Source organism: Emydura macquarii, unplaced genomic scaffold (assembly GCF_026122565.2).
Source record: "Emydura macquarii macquarii isolate MOO-44397 ecotype Brisbane River unplaced genomic scaffold, CSIRO-AGI_Emac_v2 contig_967, whole genome shotgun sequence".
In the NCBI taxonomy this organism is placed as follows: Eukaryota; Metazoa; Chordata; order Testudines; family Chelidae; genus Emydura; species Emydura macquarii.
In genome coordinates, this window is record NW_027131104.1 from 211,119 (window position 1) to 230,816 (window position 19,698).

At 48.7% G+C, this 19,698-nt stretch overlaps 2 long non-coding RNA genes across 3 annotated transcripts; both read right to left on the reverse strand.

Annotated features, from left to right (window-relative positions):
* Positions 1-2,386: 2,386 nt before the first annotated feature.
* Positions 2,387-7,523, reverse strand: LOC137150029 (uncharacterized). Of its 2 annotated transcripts, XR_010918870.1 has the most exons (4): positions 7,401-7,523; positions 6,769-6,899; positions 5,963-6,073; positions 2,387-3,710 (listed from the first exon to the last, which is right to left on the reverse strand). It is a non-coding gene; the product is annotated as an uncharacterized lncRNA (long non-coding RNA). The 2 variants fall into 2 exon arrangements; XR_010918869.1 differs by lacking the exon at positions 5,963-6,073.
* A 4,047-nt stretch (positions 7,524-11,570) lies between these two features.
* LOC137150063 (uncharacterized) lies at positions 11,571-14,621 on the reverse strand. Its single transcript, XR_010918891.1, has 3 exons — positions 14,532-14,621; positions 13,014-13,339; positions 11,571-11,587 (listed from the first exon to the last, which is right to left on the reverse strand). It is a non-coding gene; the product is annotated as an uncharacterized lncRNA (long non-coding RNA).
* Between the last annotated feature and the right edge of the window lie 5,077 nt (positions 14,622-19,698).

The following is a 19,698-nucleotide window of genomic DNA, read 5'->3' on the forward strand; positions in this document are numbered from 1 at the left end:
CCATGATACCCAGCCTTGGAGAGCGAGCTGGGGGGCCTGTGTATTCTCGCCTCCTGCCCTGAACAGGATGGCAGCAGCTAGGCCTGCCCCTCCTTTCCCCCATGGGTGTGTGCGCATGCTGCATGCTCCCTGCCTTAAGTGAGGGTGGGGGATGCCCTGCAGCCAGCTAGTTCAGGAGCTGTTGCAGCCTGGCAGGATGAAGGGGGGGTCAGCAAGAAGTCAGTGCCTCTCACATTCCAGGGCATTTGCAATGAAGCAACATGCATTTTCCCTTTTGTTGTATCTGGTTATCTTGAACATTTGTAGGACAAGGCAAATTCTCTTTCCTATCACTGTGTGCTAGGGGAAAAATGCAATGCACTTACGTTGTGTTGATATCACAATACAAAAGCCCCCACTGAACAAGCTAACATCTGTCAGTTATTCACTGGGGGTTTCTGGTAGTACGGATTATTAGCTTGTTTCAGCGGCGTTTCTCCTGGCTATCATGTGTTTGTGAACATTCCTGGGTGTGTGCACCCTGATAATTTAGTCTTTTGGTCAGTTTAACTATTCTAACTTTCACTGCTGCTGCTTTTCTCTAGGAACGATGCCATCTATTTCTAACACGGTTCCTGGTTGTGAGTGCACCCCAGGGACCTGTATCCCTTAACAATCAGATTAGCCAATAGACAGGATTCCCCTGCTTATTCTTGCTGTCTCATGAGAGCAGAACACGGATGAATATCTCCAGATGCTAGAAAACCCAAGTCAAGGTTGAGGTCACAGATACCCCTCCCTAGATTGCTGCTTTAGCCTTTTAAAAAAATCTTCAGTCTGGTGGTGATCTCAGCATTACAACATGCAGACAGGAATCTCTGTCTACTGTTATATTCTAGTAAAAGTAGACTCTACTCATTTCACCTTATTTTTATTACCTCTTGATTAAGCTTATAATACTGTACTCGTATAGGTAGAGGGGATGCCCTCTTGGGTATTATATACTGAGGCACACCAGTAAGACAGGGCAAAATTAAGGATTTCTTCTTTCTAATATTGTCTCTGGGGCTTCACTCTGACTGCACTAGTACTGGCTCATCCAGACAATTTTCTGCTTAATGCAAATAGCTGCAACTTTTTCAGACTAAGTCTCCTAGGAAAAGAAACCCTGACTCTCTCCTTCCCCTCTGATGTAAACACTTGACTGAGTCCACCCCATTTCACATTCCATCCCCCCCCCCCAGGCCTCTGAGATACCATTTTTCAAATGATTAAAGTTTGCGGGTAAGCCAGACCCAGGCCACTGTGTGACCACCCTACTCCTGCACTTAGCTAGGTAATAGATGCAATACCATTTTTTGTAGGGGAGAGGAAATCTCCCAAGGAAACCACCAAAATGTAGTCTGGACTGATTGCAGCAGAACTCCCTAATAGACCAGAACACTGGAGACATTTGGGGGGTTATGAGTTACACTGATTGCCATCCCCTTCTTGCTTTGAGAACTTTTTGGCAGTAGATCATTTTGAATGGGTGCATAGCATGCTGCTTGATGTTTTAAGACATTTATTTTTTCATGTAAATGTTACTATGAGTTAAGATATTGCATAGGTAATATACTTGGGCCTGATTATACTACTTCAGTATATATGTTGTAAGTTAGTAATTCATCATGAGGAAAAAAACCCCACTAATAACCAAGGCAAAAAGAGATCTGTTTTGTTATAATGTGCAAGACATACCTACATTTACCATTCCTGCTGAACATGGTTTCCATTACATGAATAGCACTAAAAGCATGGGGTAACTGTTGATCCCTTCAGTACCCTTTTCAGGCCTGCAAACATTGCACTGTTTCATGATGATGCTGCTGCTTGCAATGACATAACTGACCTTTCTGACTTTCAGTGGCTTCTAGGGCAGACTAGCATAAAGGCTTCTAATGAACTTGCCTCTAACTGATCTTCAATTATGACCTTGCAAATTTATCTTTGCAGGGGAGATAGCTGATACATTGATGGGTCTTTGGTACTGTAAGGAGAAGAGAGCCCTCCCTGTAGGCATAACTAATACAGCTGGCAGTTCTATGTCCAGGGAGAGACACTGTAGTGTCCATATCATTGCAGGACCAGAGATTGGGGTAGCCAGCACAAAGGTGAATATCAAACCTGTACTTCTCTCATTCATTTCAAGTATAGTTAACTATTGACTGTGCTTTAGTTCAACTGAAGCTCTTTAGCCACTGAGGGTGCATGATGCTTCACATTGAGATTTTAGCATTTGATATATTAACTAGCTTCGGCTCATTCAAATAAAGCCTCCCCAGTGTGTTAGTACGAAAACAACTCAACTACTAGACTTCCACTGAGCTGCAGAATGCTATGATGGAAGTAGTCTTAACATTTAAAATCAAGGAACAAAGTGAATTTATTCTTGGAGTCAAGGTCAGACAAAAAAAAACTATTTAAAAAACAAAAAGGCATATCAGTTTCTAAAAATCATGCACTTTTTAAAACTGTGTCTTAGTACATGCATCAAAATACTAACATTTCTGTGTACCCAACAGTAAATCTGATCTTTTGAGTAGATGCATAGCCACAGATTTTACATTGCTGCCCCTAAGCAAAAGAACAGATGTATTGTACATCCAAGTTGTGCATTTAAGATGCATGATTCTGTCATTGAGGAGCAGTGCTGCAGACTGCTAGCTACATTTTTAAGGGAATCGGAGTTAACAGAAGAACAAATGGAAAAAGATACACCCATGCCACTAATACACAAAGTAGGACACCTTGTTACTACAGGGGTGGCTAACCATAACCCTGTTTTTCCTTCAAGGACTGTCCATAGTTAAATGGATCAATGGGTTTTTTTTGGTTTTTTTAAAGACAGTGAGTAGAACCCTATTATTTCAGCTTGTTTAACATGTGCTAATTTAGTGGGTCTTGGCACCTGTGCCATTCGCCAGGTGGCTTCTCCTCTCACTTATTTGCCTTTAAATGGGGAGTACTCATTCAAGTGGGCGGAGTTACACTTATACAAGTGAAAGGAGAATCAGTCCCCTTATTACCATCATTCTGTGATCCACTCTATTTCCTCCCATCACTCCTGCCCTTCAGACTTCCAGCTGCCTCTTCAGGGACTCTTCCAGAAGGCACTAGATGTAAATCAAATCACACCATGCTGTAAAGGTGAGCAAGCTGGGGCTGTGGTAGACTAAAAGGGAAACAAGTTCCACATTTGAGGACTCTAGTTACACTCTAGGGTTTCAGCCCCTTCCCATTACAACAAATGCTGTGATAGTACAAGTAACGAGGTAGTCTCTGCAGAACACAATTTTGCTGACCACATGCATGCATCAGTCACACTGAAGACTTTGGTCTTGGCTCTGGGTTAAAGCTTTTACATCTATACTCTTCCTGTTGTCCTCTGTGGCTGTTATAGGCACAGCTTGTGCATCACCTTCATGATCATACAATATCTGCCCAATCTCACACTTGAGCTGAATAACCTGCAAAAACTGTATTGAAGAAAATTAAGGAGGCTTTGTGTAACTGGTGAAGAAGGCAGCACATTTAACCCACAAACTGCTAACAGATTAATTTCCAGAGCTGGGTGGCAGAAAAAGTGTAACTGTTTTGAAAGTTTTTTTGCTGGTTCTTGTCAGAGCGATTTTTCCAACATCTCTTGTTGTTTGCTCCAGGGGCTCCATCTGTGGCACAGGTTAAGGTTGCTAAAGAGGGGATTAAATGTCTGCATTATTCTGATGAAAGGAAATAGTATGCCTTTAAGTGCAGTTAAGAGCAGTCATTTTAGTCAATAGCTTTTAAAAAGTGCATGAATGTCTACTAAATATGGGGTTTCACTGCCCTGGTTGATATGTCTGACTATTCAAGGTACAGTGCAAGATACTGGCTTGGCTGCCTTTGCTTGATAAAGTGCTTTTGCAGTGTGAAATCTGCTTCAATTTAGTGAAGTTTAGAGAGAGACATGTTAATCAATTCAGCCAAAAACCACACTTGAGTTTAACAGTTCATTGGGGAATTTGATCTTGGAAAATTCATGAGTCTCTTGCAAAAAACTTGAGAGCTGTTTGTCCTTAGGCTGTTTTCACATATCCAATGCTACAGTTTGTAGGTCACTGAAAATGCCTTCTCCCTCTAGCCATGCAGACACACCTGTCTGTGCTACAGTTTTAACAGAATGATAACTAATGACCAGTTTAGAAGATGTTGCTCAGAAAATCCATTTTGAGAACATAATCCAAAAGGCAGCCTTTACTGGTGATTGATAGAAAAAAATGCAAACAATGTTAATGTTGCTCTTTTGTATTAGTACAGTTAACTTTCAACAGGATGCTACCCACTACAACAGCATCAGTGTCCTAGATAGCAAACTGTGGTGCATAATTAGGGTTATTTAAAATTTCTGCAGCAAGTTAGTCAAACTTGTTTACAGAAAATGATGTATGCATAGTTACAAAACTTTTCTGTACATGAACTTTTAGATAGCAGAATGAAGAAATGTATTCAACTATGTAAGAGTAGAATCTCTGACTAGTAAAAAGTCAAAGGCCACTGCATGGATTCCCCCCCTGTATTTCTTATTAAGCAGTGAAAGAGCTGTTTCTCACTAGCAAAGCAGCAGCTTTGAGATAATTGCTATCACTTGAAAATTTAGCTACTACCTATGAGTTCACTTGTTAGTGGAGGTGTGCAGTTTTTAATCCCTGGTTTTCATTGCAGCCAGAAATGCATGTTATAGCCCTGTTGCCTATTTGTTAAACGTTTGATTTTACTTTATTATACAGCCTGAGAAAGGTAAAGTTCATAATCTGCTTTTCCCTGGCTAATTCTGTCCAGTTACAGAAATTACCTGGGTGAAGATGTTAGTTAAGCAGCCCTCTGCCTCAGTTAATGTTTTGTAAGTAATGAGTGGACAATCTCACCTTGTCCTTTTTAACTAATATCTACAAAGGCCAGACCCAGGGGAAATGTTTGGTCAGACTCTTCAGATTGAAATATCTTGATTAAATTCTCAGGTCAGTTGATCCACAATTTTTCTAAGCAAAAATTGTACTGTTTTAGCTGTTGTAATTTTAAACTTTTTTTAATGGATGGATCAGAATCTATCATAATACACTGTTCGCATAAACTTCTCTGAAAAGTATTTTTATTAACAATATAGCATATGTCCAGTTTTGTTTCAGTGAAACAAGGGTTCAACAAAAACACTGCTGCTGCTATTTCAAAAGAAATTGAAGGTTGCCTACCAATTATTAAACAAACAAAGCCAAAATATTGTTAACTTATTGAAATATAGACCTACACAATTTCAGGCAAAGAACTCTGCTCTTCCTGTGGAAGTGTTATTGTATTTGCTGAGCAGGTCTCATTCAAATTCACTCCTGGAACTTGAGGCAGGTGTACAGCAGCAGAAGCACTGTCATGGCTGGAAAAGCCTTAAGGCCTTCTAGCTCCCCCATCCTGCTAATCCCAACTCTTCTTGTGCATTGCCCATTGGTAGAGTATTGCATAAAGACTGCACGATGAGGCTCCATGTGCATTTAAAATCTTCAAATTTGCTGCCCTGCTGTATTTACCAGTACCACAGTATTGGAGCATGCCCCACTCTTAGTATGTGATGTGATCTGCTCTGCCAGGGTAAGGTTTTAACTAGCACCATGTGTATCTGATTTTTTAATATTAACTAAAACCCTTCAGAGGGAGATAATGGAGGCCACAGTCCAGAGAGCCAAGATCATGCAGTAAATTGTAGTCTTATAAAACAGCAGCTGGGGGACAATCAAGGTTGTTCATAGCTAGAAAATGCCTTCAGTGCCTAGACACCCCCCTAAATTAAACCCATGAAAGCAAGAGTCTGAAATTCCATCCTCCCAGTCAAACCCTTAAATATTCCACTAGTGCCTTTTGTGATTTGATGGCCACTGGTAATCCCCCCCCTGCAGAGAAGAGTCAGGCTCACCAGTTCCTGTCAGTGTTTGCTTAGGTGTATTTGCAGGGTTGCCACATAATAATGAAATGCAGATCACCTCTCCAGTATCAGTGAATCATCTTGAAGGCTTACCTTGTACATCTGGCACCATATTAAGGGGGGAAGGTTAACAATTGTGCCAGAGAAAAGCAAGACCAGAGCCTTCCCTCTGCATTTAAAGCACCACACTTACTTACCCAACTATGTAGTACAGGGACATGCATGCTGATGTGCAGAGGCAATGCTAGTGATGTTTTTGCTGCCTATGGCCCAGGACTTAGTATATGGGAGCTACTTTCTCCTAACCACTTACACAGAGCAATTAAATACTCAAAGGATCTGCTGCTGACATTGCTTAGTCCTCTAGTTACTTGCACACCCAATTCACAATGGTAACTTTGCTCAGGACCAGAATAGCAAACAGGTTACAGTTGCTGTCACCTTATAATGGCCATCCAATGTAGTCAGGCGAGTCTGTAATAAACAGGCTTACCATAACTTGCTACAGGGAGATAAGACTTCCTTTAAAGTTACTGAGAGTTGCAGTGAGCTCCAAAAGTTCCCATTATACAGCAGAGCAGTGAACCTGGGCCATGTGTGTAGAATGGGGGACCATTGGGGGAAAACAGTAACTCTGTCCCCCTCCCCTTCTCCCCAGTTTTTTCAATCAGCTGAAAACAAGCTCTGAATGGGACACTGGGGCCAAAAGAGAAAACATGAGCCTGAGCTGCACCATGTCAGTTACTCCTCCTCTGCACCCAGCTAGATGGCTGTAATTGCCTTTTAAAAGCACAAACCTGTTTTAATGGGAGCATTTCCCATACTTCCCTCCCAACGATCTGGGAGGGTAAAAGGCTCTCATTGCAACATTAATTTGCCCCCAGTATGGTAGAGATGTGATGGCAGATTCCTGGTCAGCTCTCTTTTTCTGAGAAAAAGAATAATATAACATCAGTTTTTGCAGAAAAAACATTGCCTTTTGGTTGCATTTTAGTTTTTTTCCAAAGAAAACTCAGACCATAGTTAAGGAAAGTTTCCTTTGGCAGCATTTTTGGGAGGGAATTTCTTGACCAGCTTTAATACCAAAGCATGCAATATTAGACCCAGAGCTTCCAAATTCAGCAGCACAGCCATGAACATGGAGGAGAATGTCCCAAGTAAAGACTTCCAGCTCACCCTGTTTCCCCCTGACTATACAGACATGCAATGTGGGCAGATTAACCTTGGACTGAGAACCTTGAACTGTTTCCCTTCACCTGGGTCTATCCAATTCTCACCTACACTGAGGCCATGTTGCATCAGGCTGGCAAGGCAAGGCAGCCTTGATGTAGTAGTGAATATTTACACTGAATTCCCACCCCTTGGTCCTGCTGGAGTTATGTGAAGTGGCCTATAACATGCTGCCTCCTTCACCAAGCTTAGAACTTACCAGCCACACCAAGGGTCTCCTTCCAGACAGAGGAGTAGGAGTAGTAGTATCCACACCTAGGGAAAACACACAAAAACAGCTCCTCAGCCCCCAGAAGGTTTTCCCCAGGGCCCTTCTCAGTCCCTGTATCCACACCAATAACTAGCTGCTTCCTTACCTTTTTCCAGCAGGTTCCCACTGCCTTTGCAACAACCTGGCTTTTTATAGTCCCCCTGGCTGTCTCACCTTCTTAACTGGCCAAATTGGGCACACCTGTTCTAGCACAGGTTAATGGGGTCAGCCACCCTGTGACGTGGTTTCAGCATTAATAGGAAACAGCCCCTTCGGCGTTTAGCTCGTTATGTTTCCCATTGCTTTCCTACTGATTTCCACCCTCTCTCTAGGCACACTCAGGTGATCCCGCTCAGGAATTAAAAGAACAATCAGAAGCGCAGAAATGGATGATTTTTAAAAAAACAACGTGCTTGATCCAGCCATCTGTGGGGTGTGGGCTGTTCTTACCTGCTCCCAAAGCTTGCTATTGATGTATTTCTGTAGTGCTTTTCTCCCTTCAGCTTTCAGCTGATCACTACTGCATTAGACACCTCTCACCAGAAACCTAACTGTGCTCCACGTGCAGAAAGTTATGATGAGATTAACTTTGGGTATGTGCCTAGTTTCCTGTGAGCCAGACCACTACTGATGTTTTCTTAGTTGGGAACGAAACAGACACCAGAGAAGTGCTGCCATGGCGCTTACCTGCCAGGTCCCTAGGCCCAGTAAAGGCATGCATCTCCCAGACAGCAACATCACAGCCTTAGAACTCATCATGACGCTTTCAACGTGTCAATCTCAGCTCCAGGGTCTCACACACAGAGGCACCGTTTCAGGCACTGGTGTTTTTATTCATCAGCTAACACAGCCTAGACATGCCCATAGGTCTGGGATAATATAATGACACCTTTCATAGTCACTGGCTGCAGCAGCACCAATGGGAAAGCTTACAGATATTTTGTGGCCTTGGGAGTCATGGAATGAATCTCTACAGGAGCAGCTATGCAAACAAAATTCTGTCTTGCAGGGCAAAAACCCTCCTCCAGCAGCATCTGCCCAGAGAGGTTACCATAAGGTCTGACAGGCAGCAATACCAAGGGTTGGCAGGAGGGGAAGGGGAGAGTCACTGGATCATTCCTACAGCTGAAGGTCTGAAAGGAGAGACGGGTGGGGAATTTTTCAAGGCAACATCTTTCTGTTGAAGAATACCGATTCGTCAACCAGCAAAACTTTGTGCAAGACAGGGTCAATTTCCACATGATTGCCTAGTTCCCCTTTCCCTTGACCTGTTTCTCCAGTGGGGCAAACTGTCCAGGGAACTCCAGCAGAGTTGTAGGGGGCGATACAGGCAGTGCTGATGCAGGAGGCATGCAGCGCTGAGCAGGGGAGTGAACTGACAATGAGTGTGCTCAGTACATCACACATGCACAGCACTGAATTCAAGGGCAGTAAGCATGGGCTCGCTCAGTCTGCATCCCAGGCACACAAAGCCAGATCCACAAAGGGAGCTAAGCCAGCTTTAGGTAACTCTGTGCTCCACAAAACCCCTCCTTGGCTGGAAGCACCTGCAGTCACTTGGTGTCTATGTTTCTGCCGCTGAGCACATGTACTCCTGCCTCGCTGGTGCCTGAGCCCCAGACCTGCCTGTCTTCCCCAAGGGACTGGATCTGGGAGGCTCAGCAGGAGCCTAACTCTACACAAGGTGGTTGGGAGTAGACAGCCTCCCTTGTCATGTTTAGCACTGTGGTTGAGACACTCACCCAGGCAATGGGAGAACCTGGGTCAGTTTCTTCTCGCTGCCTGCTGGGCAAAGGGATTTGAGCATGGCAGTGCGCGCTCTCATGTGAGGGTCCTAATAACTGAAGTCAGGGCTAGGCTGATGTGGGTTTCTCTTGTTGAGGGTGTTCCATTGTAATTAAATAACTCAGTAGTAACTGGGCCACAGCTCAGATCAGGAGTGCTAGCCTGGTGCTGGTATTTGGGTATTTACCTAGCACGTGGGACATGCAGACTCAGTGCCCATGCTGAGCGAGGTAAAGGGCTTTAGGCAGCAATCTGTCGCGCCAGTGACCAAGTGCTGGGTTATGAAGCAGGGCTCCTTTAGTCCTGCCTCTTGAGCCGGTCCTCTTTAATGAACTAATAAATGGCCCCACCTAACAGGAGTTCTCTGTAGCCCAGCGACTGGGGCAGGCGCCTAGGATGGTGCAGGTCACCGGTTCAAGGCTAGGGTTTGATTTCTTCTTGATGCTGGTCACCTTTAATTGTTTGTTAAGTAGGCCAAGGCAAGAGTGAAAAGTAAGAAGCCCTCGATAGGGCAGGGGTTCCAGTCCCGGCTTGGGGCGCTGGAGAGTTGGGTTCAAGTCCTGGCTCTGCCAGCCCAAGTCTTTACTATTAGAGCCGTTCCACTGCACTTTAACTAGCGACCGGGGCAGCCCCACAATCAGTATCTCTCTATAGTCCGGTGGTCTGGAGACCCACCCTGGAGATTCTAGGAGTAAGTGAATCCTAGTTCAAATCCTCTCTCTGCCCTTAAGGCCTTTGGAGATGGACATCCTTAAACTTCCCAGGAGACCGAGGAGGTCGTAAATTGCTCTTTAAGAGCCCTCCTGTGCAATAGTGGGGTTGCGCCGTAAGGGGGGCGGAGGGGTGCGCCGTAAGGGGGGCGGAGGGGTGTGTGGCGGTGTGGTGTGAGAGTGTGTGTGTGTGCGTGCTCGCGTGCGTTCGCGGTTGCGGTTCGCGGAAGGTGGTGGAGGTGTAGGAGGAGGGGGTGAAGAGGGAGGAGGGGGGCGGTCACTGGGAGGGGGGTGAGGTGGCCACAGGGGACAAAAGAGAGATACTTTTAACTAAGTCCCTAAGGGGGCCCCGGGCTCTCTTTTTTCAAAAATAAAACCCTCTGTTTTCTTAGCTGAGACTTGAACCAGGAACAGCCCAAGCTCTCACAGCCCAAGCCGCCACTCTAACCACTGCCCCGTGCAGGGTTTCACACTTACAACACTCCCGTGGGCCCAATGACTCGTTAATTACAGTGCAGGAGCAGCAAGAGGGAAGACTTGAACCCAGGGACCCAACTTCCCAGGTACTTACCCTAGTCACTGTGCCACAGAGACCTTCTTACAACACCCCTGCCACAGTCATTAAAGTCCAATCCCTGCTTCTCTCCACCCAGCCGCAGCGGATGAAGGCGGAGATGCTGCAAATAAACACATAGAGTCGTTCCTCTGGCTGAGCGTGCCAAGCAGTGCATGATGGGAGACAGACGTGTGCTCATTGCAACCCAGCCACCACCTCTGTTATCTTCACTAAACTTTATCTTGGGGTTTGTGCTCAGACTGGAAACAAACAAGCTCTCAGGCCCCTGCTGCTGCTGCTGCTTGGTGCAGGAATGAGCTCAGGAAGTAGATTCGGGAACAGCCGTCTTTTCCTCTCGGACCCAAGTCCCCCATTTTGCATTTCAGGTGCGCTCCTAGAATCTGCGGTCATGACTCTGCTCCCTGCTGAACTTGCTTTTCTACATCATCTCCTAGCACAGCTCCCCCCAGAGCTGCAAGCCAGCAGACTGATTAGAACGTAGCCCTGGGTCTGGGGCAGATTTTACCATGTCTCTCTGAGGTGCCTGAGTCTTGTGAAAGTGAAGACTAGGTTGAGGAAGGAGCGTATTCAGACATCAGGGACTGGCTTCCCCCCTGTGCGACTCCAGCTCTATTATTCACATTCCAGTAGCAGCCAGAGGCCCTACCAGAGCTCAGGGCCCCGCTGCACAGTAAGAGACAGTCCCTGTCCCACAGAGCTTACCATCTAAATAGACAAGAAATACAGTGGGAGGGGAAACAGGCATGGAGGAATCATGACAGAGACAGAAAGAGAACACAACTATCTTGAGCGTCGACCCATTGCCTGGTCCACGGCGCCACATTGTCTCTGACTAGCTAGTGTAACACCACTGATTTCAGAGGCCCTACGCTAAAGTAAAACTGAGCAGTCACCCTCTGGAAATCAGACCCTGTTTAGTGTCTCAGGTTAGGTGCCCAAAATTGCTTATTACTTTTGCACTTCCTACCTGCTGTCCAGACCAGGAGCTGGGATGCACATGCAGGGCACGGTGGCACTAGCAGGAATTGAATCCAGATCTTCTGGGTCCACGTCTTCTGTCTTACCTACAAGAGACATCAAACAAGCCAACGTTTATGGATGTTTGGGGGCAGGGATTTGGCTTGGCCCATCTCTGCTGGACTTTCATCAACCCTGGGCCAACTTTTGCAACCCAACCTTGAAAGCAGATGAGCTTTGCTGAGTTTCAGGGCTTTCTTTCCAGTTCTCTTTGGCCCCTTCTCCGGTACCAGACACATCCTGTGGTCTCGCCTGTCCCACAGGTTAGGCCCAGGGAAGCTGTTTATTTTGAGGCACTGCGCGGGATCGACAATCTCCAGCAATGCAAGCCCGGAATGGGTGCTGCTGCGTAGCTGGTCCCCGTTGCGCTGTGCCTCATGTTTCCACTGGGGACTCACTCTTGGGTGACAGCTGCTTGGTCGGGAGAGTAACTGTACATGAACTCTAGCCCCAAACCTGAATGTATCTATACAGAGACCTGCCCTGTGGCAGTGCTGAAGCAGAGCCTCCCCCTGGCCCTACCTCTCACTCAAATCCCGACCCCAGAGCTGCCGTCTGACACGCCCCTCTGATCCCTGGCTCTCCTGGCCTTGCCAGGTGGGAACTGGCCTCTGTCACGCCCACCATAAGAGCACACATCAATCCAAACGGAGTGAACGTAAATCTCCACTCCACTGATGGGCAGGGTAATGCAGCTGGCATTGGTCGGGTGAGATGCACAACCAGCAGTGAGATGGGATTTCCCAAGTCAGGGATTTAACCCCCTAGAATTGCATGGAGGTATTTGGAGGTTGAGCCTGAAAACTCCTGGAGCCCAGTCACCCGAGAACTGTCTGCTTCCTTTGAATTACAACGTGCCAGTGGCACTGGTGACAGCGCTGGACGCTGGGCTCCTTTGCTTATCCAAAGGCCATGTAGAGGACACTGCGCATATACCTCCATGCACACTCTCACATTCTGACTTGGAAGGACATTCAGACCCGACCTTCACAGAAATCCACTAGCACTGGGCACGTAAATACTTTTCAGGAGCTGGGCCTCAGCTTCTGTAGCCCACTCAGTCTTTGCTGAACCTTTCAGCGAGGGGGCCAAGTACAGCGGTGGCTTTTGTGACCGGTACAACTGTCCACCAAGAACTGAGCTGACTGCCGCTACCGAGTCATTTTCCACTGTCTGCTAACTGGCCCTCGATCCTTGCTTACCACCGTCCTTAGAGACCGCGGGGATGGGGGCTACAAAACACCAGAGCCAGTCAGAAGATAGTTGGCTGGATGGTGTCAAGCAGATGGCTTAGGGATGCAATTAAAGGCTCTGTAGCTTACAGTTAACATTCTGAGCCATGTTGCTTCACCAAACCCACTCTGCCAACAGAGCATCTTAAATCAGGATGGCTCAAGACTTTCCCCAGGGTGATGTGATGGTTTGGAGGAGACCGAGCTTCCAGGCTCCACATTACCCCCCGATTGACCTCACCTGAATCTCACAGCATCGGACCAGAGCCCAAGAAACTTTCCAGAGAAGCATGTTCATCTTTTATGGAGCGTGTGTCAGCTGCGATCCCAGTCATTTGAATGCTGTCATCGAACGGTTTCCTCTCGCCACAGCTTGCCTGCACGTGTGAATAAATCCTTGCTGAATCTTTCGCACACACACACACATCGCCTCTTGTCGGGGTCTGCTTTTTATCTCCGTAGGCTCATCTTTCGTATTTCACTCACTTGTATACTCCAGTGTAAGGAGTAAAATGGTCTATAAAACCTTCCCTGCACGGCTGTGTTCACCGTTGTCAAGCTGCAGAACTGGGGATGTAAAAGTTAGGGAATGAAATCAATCCATCCTTATTGGATTTATAGCGTTCCCTGCCTGCAAAGGCCCAACGAGCGCTTTACATTTTAATCAGTGCGGAACCGTATCAAAACTCCTGCAAAACACAGACGAGACAAACCAAACACCTCGGCAGTGCAGCTGGAGGCTGTGTGTGCCTGTTCTACCCATTGAAGGGATGTATCTGACCCTGGTCACCACAGCCTCTGACCACCTGACGCTCTGTAATATTGCTGCCCCTTTGTGACCTGAACAGCTGGTCAAATTTCAGGGCCTAGGGATGTTCTGATCTGAAGGAGAAATGGCTGAGTCTGGTGTTTTCTTTGATACCATCTCCTTTATTTACAAGGAATGTACAAAGTCCTGCTCCTCCAAACACAGGAGGAGCCAAAAATAAAAGGAGCAGTTTCTTAATCCTCCAAGCCTCCTTAGCCAACCCCAGACCCAAGAGCTCTCTCTCTGGCTTTCCTCAGGGTCACTCACGCTGCGCTCACAGACACCTGCGTGGCTTTCTTGCTTTCTGCCCCTCTCGCCTGCCGCCTACGTGGTGCTAGTTTGGGGGCAGATTCCAGTAGGTCTTTTTTAGGTGTGGCCCCTGACATGTTCCTTACAACTAACTACCTCACACAGCTGTTCACACGTCAGTTCGAAGGAGTTTTGAACTCAACCCATAACAAGGTTTCACCCAGCTCACAACAAGATATTTATCCTCACAACCCCTGGTGAGGTAGGGCAGTGCTATTATCTGCCCTTTACAGATGGGGAAACTGAGGCGTGGATCCTCAATGGTATTTAGCGTGACCGGATGTCCCAATATGAGGAGCTTTGTCTTATATACGTAACCGTCCCCTCCGACCTGAAAAAAAAGGGTCCTGATTTTTTACAGTTGCTATCTGCTCACCCTAAAGGTTTCGAGGGGCCTAACGTTCACTGATGTCAATGGAGTTTAAATATCTTTCAGGCTCTGGGCCTAAGTGACTTGCCCAAGGCCACAGGGGATGTTTGTAGCAGAATAGGGTGCTGAATCCAGGTCTCCCAAGTCTTAGGCTAGGGCCCTAACCACTAGGAAATCCTTCCTCTCTTCCTCCGTACATTAAGGCAGAGTAGCACAGCGAAGGGGGAGAAGCCGTCCCAACCACCAAAGACAATGGGCTAAATTCTTCTTACCTTTCTCTCATGTAGAGGAACGGGTGGAGTCTTGGCTTCCCATTCAGGAGATCTAGGTTCTGCTGATCACTCGGTGCGTATCACTGCCCCTCTGCTTCCCCATCTGGAAATGCGGAGTGATCATAGTAAAATATGTTGAGATCTACACTGGGAAAGTGCTAAGTCTGCTCAGTCACTGAAGGCAGGCTCGACAGTAGGAAGTTTTGCCAGCAGGGCTATGGCAGTCAGCGGTGTGATTTTTCTGTTTGTTTTCCAATGTAACTAAGCCATCAAAAGCTCTAGTCCAACCATCCTCTTTTGATGGGTTTTTAAATGAAAACTTCATTGCTTATGGGTTCAAAGTGACTTTCTGTTTAGAAATCTAGTTAATTTGTAGTAAAAGAAATTTTTAAAATACCTTACATAATAATAATAATCATAATAAAAAATCCACCCAACACTTCCAAAGTTAAACAAAAGACCCCTAAAACATTTCATATGAGATGCAGACCCCTTTGGAAATCTTCTACATAGTCTGCGGACACCCAGGGGCCCGTGGACCACAGGTTGAAAACCACTGATCCACTCTGATCTCCTGCATATCGTAGGCCACAGAACCTCACCCGCCCACCCTCCCACTCCTGTTATAGACCCATAACCTCTGGCTGACTTTTGGAAGTCCTCAAATCATGGTTTGAACACTTCACATTACAGGGGACCCACCATTATCCTTCGTCGTTCAGCCGGCCAGAAGGTGTCAAGGGTGTTTGAAACAAGGACTGATCTCTCAGATCTGCCCAGTTTGCTCATGAGGAGCGAGACCCCCATTCACTCAGCATTAAAGGAACACTACTCGCTTGCTCTTGAGTGAAAAATTAGCCCACATATTCCCAGACATTCTGTTTTTAAATTTAAGGTCAAATAAAGCGTCCCCACCGTTTTTAAGCCATGCCAAACAAATCCCTGCCTTGATTGTAACCCAGATCCTGCAGAGACAGGCTAGCGCCCAAGACCCTGACTTGTCTAGACTCGTGGTCCAAGCAATAACACAATAAGGCGACACAGTGAAAAGCAAGGCAGATTTACATGTCCCACTCATTTGCTGCATTGGAGTAACTTTGTGCTGCTTCACTGGACAGCTGCATTGCGAAAGTTGGTGCAGGCTGGCCTAGGTGCATCGCCCAGTAAAGGGGGGATCTTCTGGAGGCACAAAGCTGGCACATGATGCCAATCCCACCACTGCAATCAACGTAAGAGGTGTGGCTGGGCTATCCCTGCTCCCCAGCTCTTTCCAGCTTCCTAAGCTCCTTGGACTCTTATAGATCAGTCTGGTTCACAGACCCACAGCCACATATATAGAAACTGGCAGACTTCCTTCAGGAAGGGCTCCAGGACAGAGCTTAACGTGAGGAATGAATAAATCAGCTCGAGAAAGGCCCCTTCTGCAGGACATTGTCAGAGCGAGGGCAGGTGAGGCAGCCTCGTTACTGAGATGAAACAAACAAGGAAAGCAGCAGACCACAGCCACACCTGTAGACTGAAGTCCGGCAGAGGTTCCTAGTACTGGACAGTCTAGCCACAAAACAAGAAGTCTCCCAAACTGAATGTGAGATTGCGGGGGAGAGAAGGGTGTTTGCTCAGCTTCTCGGGGCTCGGATCACCACCAGAGGGGTCCGTGCAGGGACAAGGACTTGGAGGCTGCACAGCCAAGCTGATGTGCCTGAGGCTCAGTACACACCTATCGGGAAATTCGGCGGCAGTCGACAGGCGTTACGCAAGCTGTGCTGAGTAGCTTCAGTGACTCCCGTTGACTCCCTAGCTTCCCTTTAGCACGCCGTCTCCACTGCGCCGATGGAAACGCGGTCCTGTCCACGCAGCGCTACGCCTTTTGAGGAGGTGGCTGAATTGAATCGACTTCCGGATCGACTGAGCGGGTCTTCACAGCTGCTCCATCGATCCGGATAGATCGATCTGACGGAGGCGAATTCGCCACTGTCAGTGTGTACACACCCTAAGTGGAACCTGTGGGGGTTCGCCTCGTCCCTGTGACCCTTTCCTACTTCTCTGACCTTGCTTTGCATCCTGATGATAAATCATCATCCCTAGGGGAAAACCCCTAGCAAACCGCACCTGGGCTGTTCCTGCTGCGTCAGTCTGTCTGGCAGGGTCACCCCCCACAAGCCCTGGACCCCGGGCACATCCCAAGCTGTGCCACTCTGAACACTCAGCATGAGCACCGCCAACACAGATGCAAAAGTTTCCACTTGAAAACACTGTGGGAGACGGGCGAGGCTGTTTCAAACTGGCCGCTGCGCAGACTAGTGAGGTCGGCGCTAAGTGGCCTGGCAATGGTACACACGTATGACAAACGCCAGAGCTCCGCCTCTGCCCTGGGGCGTATTCAGGGCCCTGTCCTGGCTACCAGCCAGTGGCACCTCTGAATCCCGCCTTGGGCTTTCCCTCGCCCGGCCCTGGGGGCCTGCCATCTGCTGTGCGCCAACAGGGCTCCCCCAGCCTCCCTTCTGCTTCCAGATGCTCTGGCCTACTGGCGGGCAGGAAGCAACAGCCTGGCTCCCCGCTGCGCTCTCAGGCCTCCCCTTCTTGTGCCCCAAGTGCTACTGCACTCGTTGGATGGAGGAACTGGCCAGTGCCCAGGACAGTTTCCTTCCCTGCCGAGGCCGCGCCGGGGGGTGCTGAGGCAGGGCCCCTGGGGGGCAGAGAAATGAGCCCCCGGAGTCACAAGGACTTGGGGCAGCATCACCCGGAGCAACGGACCTCGGTGTCCACGTGGCTACAGCTCCCCAATGGCTTTTGTGGGTGATGGGCCTGGATCTGTGGGTGGCTGGGCATGGCCCGTCTCTGCTCCCGAGGGATGTTATCCCCGTCCTCGCACTTCAGTGCCCAGCTTTGGACCGAAGGAAAGCGGAGCCGGAGGGGGAGACAGGGGTTAGATGCACTCCAGGCAGGAAACAATGCCCCTAATAAATTAAACATCTCCCCACCTCACTCACGGCCCCTTGTTTGCATCTGCGCAGGCAGCCAGCTCTGCTGGGCCGCACGCAGCCCTGCGCGGTGACTTGGAGGGGTTTTTTCAAGGCTCGGACTGTCTTGACAAGGCCCCCAGAAGCAATGGGCCAGGCTCCAGTCTGCTCAGGACGGCGACTGACAGAGACAGCCCAGAACCCCCTTGCTAGACACTACCCACACTCCTTCCCCCACCTGCTCCTCGGCAGTGGCCACCCAGGAACAGCAGGAAGCTAAGCAGGTATTTACCTTTTGACACCTAATTACTTCTCCTCCCTGCAGCAGGCCTTGGGAGGGATTAGCAGAGGGGCCCTTTGTTCCCTAGGCTCTTCCCACGCCCTCCCCGTGCACGCGGACATGCACATCTGCACATACCCATGGCAGGCGGGGACCCGCATGCCTGCACCCAGGCTGAAATGCGTGACTACACATAGCCGTGAAGGTGCAGGCACGTGCCCATGCCCAGGCCCCCCAGGCCTAAGAGAGCGCACCTGGAGACATACCTGTAAATACTCATGTACACCTCTGTGCCTGTGCATGCATATGTGTGTGCTTGCACCTATCCAAGCCTGGGCACCCGTGATTGCTACTCCACCCCTGCTCTAAACACTTGCCCACACTCCCTCCTGGACCCGGCGCGGGAACCAAGGAATTCTGCTTCCCATGCTGGATCTATCACATTCTCCCACAGATCCTGGAAGAAAGAGAAGCCAAGTGGCCACTAGGATCCCTGCCTGCCTGCCCTGTAAGCCCAGCCCTGCCCCTTTCACAGAAGATGAAGTGCAATGCTTAACACTGTTGATGTGTCTATGGTCTTTAATGAGACTTCCCCATTAACACCCCATCAAGGTGAATGAAAAGGATATTCACACCTTCTCCTTCCGGGTTTTTCAAGATATCTGCTGCCCCACTGAGGGAACCATCCCACCAGCCAATAGTCCCTGGGCTATTAGCATGCAGAAAACCAGACCCTGTCCTGAGTTTTGAACTTGAAATGCTGAGAGTCTGACAGAGAACAGCTGAAAAATTGAGCTGTGTTGCCATCCCTTATCCGGGATACTGCAGCCCATCCCACCATCGTCCTCCCCAGACCCACACTCCCACCCCCATGCATGGACTCGCTTGCTCCCCCTGGCAAATGCCTCCCAGGGATCCTCCCCACACAATGGATAGCGTCCCCCCTCCCCATATATCCCCCTGCACGCCATTGTACTCCCCAGACCTCCACTCCACTCCCGCACATGGACTCACTTGCCTTCCTTGGCAAATGCCTCCCAGGGATCCTCCCCACATGATGGATAGCGTCCCCCTCTCCCCACATACCCCCCTGCAACTCTCAAGCCCCACCCTTCCAGCCCCTCCTACGGGGCCACAGCTCATCATGCTGCTGCCACCCCCTGATCCCCGATCACCCCCCAACCCCCCCACTGCATGCCATCCCTGGATGTTGTATTACTGTGCCTTGTAAACCCTGACCGGTGCTTTTTTGTTTTTTGCTTAAACATTTTCTCTAATAAAACGTTTACATTTGTATCTGATGGCCCCTCTGACCTTGTCCACGTGCACCAGTAATGTCCTGCCCCTCCATAAAACACACAGCCCAGGCTGTGGCAGGACAAGCATCCTCTGTATCCCGCCGCCCTTCAGGTGCCTCTGTCCTGCACTGGAGAGAGAGGGGGAAACTGAGTCAAGGTGGGTCCATACCATTTGCCTGAGGCTGCAAAACAAATCAACGGTAGGGCAGGGGGTGCTTGACTTGTCATCTCCGTGGGGCAAGGACTCAGTGCCCAGCTGCTAATACAAGCAGGGGTGAGCAATGGCGTGCTGGGGAATCCCCCCTTTTAGACTCCCGTGCTCTAACCATTGGACCATGCTCCCAACCACGGCTAGAACCTAGGAGGCCTGACTCCGAGGTTCTCGACTGGACCCGTGCTGCACATCAGTGTTGTCCTGTTTCATTTTTCCTTGACGTCTGCGGGCCAGATCCAGCGCTGCAACAGCAACGTACCCTGGGCAGATGCCAAGCGCAGTTCCCTGCTCTAGCTACTTCTTAGGAGCGCCTCCTTGTTCAGGGCATGGTCTGAACTGCTGCCTAGGAGGAATTAAACTCCCTAGTGACCCCTGCTCTCCGCTCAGCCTGGGCAGCCGTGGGAGAAGCTGGCAG